We start from the raw sequence: 2,393 nt of genomic DNA, 5'->3' as shown, positions 1-2,393 counted from the left end.
ACTCATTTTTATCTTAAACCGTAAGGCCATTTTTTAATTCTTTTAAACCACCGTGTTTTTTAAATTAATGCATTAAAATAAGATACAACATGCATATTTTTTATTTTTTGATTTTTTAAATGCAACATTTCGAATGTGCTAGTTCAGCATTTTAAATGTACATGTCCAGCATTTTGAATGTACACGTTCAGCATTTTGAATGTAGTAGTTCAACACTTTGAATGTAGTAGTTCAACATTTTGTATGTACTAGTCCAATATATTTGTGTGAAAATTTTGAAATAGTATATAAAAATTATTGAAATCACTTTTGGAAAATATTGAATCAAGTCTTTCAAAATGTTGGATTTTTTTAAAATATATTGTTTCAATATTTTTATATAAAATTTTGAACTAGTGTTCCAAAATTTTTAATCTAGTTTTTGTCAAATATTGAATCAAGTTTTCGAAATGTTGAATGCACAAAATCATAGATATATGAAATTAATCAAAAGAATTAGAAGAAAAAAGAAAGAGAACCGGAAAAAGGCAACCTGGGCTCAAAAACGGCCTGTAGTCTGGTGCGGCCCAGCTAGACTGAGGAAATGTGAAAAAAATGAAGGGAAAAAACTCCCTGTGCGTTTTGGGCCGTGACTCTGGTGGGCCTTGATCAATGGTGTGCATCGCGTTAGGCCGTGCTACGTCGAAGCTCGGCATAGCGTGAGTTTTTTTATATATTTTTTCGATTAAAAATTTAAATAAATAGATTCCTCGTAAAAAAAATTGTAAAACTAGAAGCCTGCAGCCCCTGAGAGGACGGTTAGGCCTGCTAACCACCCCATCAGAGGGTGGAAAGGGTTTTCAATAATCCAGAAAAAAAAATTACCAACATTGATTCATACATAACAATAGATTTTCAATAATAGTCCTACCTAAACTTACCTACAAATATTACTCTATACAATCTACATTTAATAGCTATTCTACCGTATCAGAATTAATATTAACAATATACTACCATTTTCTAAACGCTACATCCTAGATTCGCCTATTATCATACAGTACTAGCTCCTATATCACACAATATAACCCTACAATTATTATTCTATAAAATCTACATATTCAAAACTAACATAGTACAAATAATATTATATATTTCACTGCTATCCTACCATGTCCTAAGTAAATTTGACAATTTCCTACTAAACATAGTATTTTCTAAACACTAGATCATATTTGTCTAAAACTTATATCATATACTACTATTGCACTAATTAACAACAATAAAAAAGAAAAAAAGGACTTACCGAAAAGTGATATTCAAATCCGCTGATCAAATACAGCAGAGCTTCGCCGGGCTCTCCTCCTCTCCTCTCCTCCCTCTTCAGAGTTTTTTCTTTTTTTGAATACAATGTGATTTTTAGCTATTTTTAGCCCTTTTTACAGAGGAGGGTAGAGGGGTGAAGGCCGACGGGTGCGGGAGGGCAGCCCCCCTTACCGCCCTTGAGAGGGTGGCAAGGAGTCGTACCCGCCCTCTCAGGGGAGGGCGGGTGGCCTAACCGCCCCCTCAGACGTCTAGTTTTGTAATTTTTTTCATAAGAAATCTATTTATTTAAAATTTTAATTGAAAAAAAAAACTCGCATAGCGTGGTCCCTTGCTTTGTTGCTATTTAGCCCAATAAGTAGATGAGCTACGATGGCAACAGGTTATTCCTGGCCCTAGGGGATGCTCTCCCATCTTCATTTACACTTTAAAAAAATCAGTCGACGGCCGTTAATCCATTGGATGCCCATCCGATGACTCACAACCATCTACTACCTATAGCTCATCTCATTTTCTCTTTCTCCACTCCGTCTTACGCTGGCGTCATTCCACCTCCATCCCGCTTGCGTGGCTTCGTCTCTCCGGTGGCACTCCCGCCAACAGATCATCCGCCATCGCCCTCGCTCCCTCCCCAGCACTGCCCACTTAGGGGATCATCCGCCACCGCCCTTGCTCCCTCTAAGCTCGGCAACATCCTGAAGCCGATCCCTCGGCGCTGTTGACGGAGAAGCCATGAAATTGAGGCGTGTTTTCTTAATTTTAAGAGAGTGAACTGAAAGACATCTATTATGTGTATATATACCTCCAAACCAATTTATCATCAGTTTCAGAATCCAAAGAAACAGCCGTACTTACGTCTCATCTGAACATGAGACAAAGCTACCAAATTTCACCATGATGGGTTCTTGGAAGACTTAAAGAAGCTAAGGTTATTCTCATGTCGAGACTTGCTTCGGCATAGCTCAGCCTGGAGATTCGTGTGTGGCGGAAACAGACGGCTGTGCGTAGCGCTGAGCGGGTCGGACAGCGTAAAAATTTCCTTGAAACCAAAACTTTAAATTCATTTTTCTCTTAAACCATAAGTCTATTTT

The sequence above is a fragment of the Phragmites australis genome, chromosome 1 (assembly GCF_958298935.1).
Source record: "Phragmites australis chromosome 1, lpPhrAust1.1, whole genome shotgun sequence".
Classification (NCBI taxonomy): domain Eukaryota; kingdom Viridiplantae; phylum Streptophyta; class Magnoliopsida; order Poales; family Poaceae; genus Phragmites; species Phragmites australis.
This window is presented reverse-complemented; position numbering follows the sequence as displayed.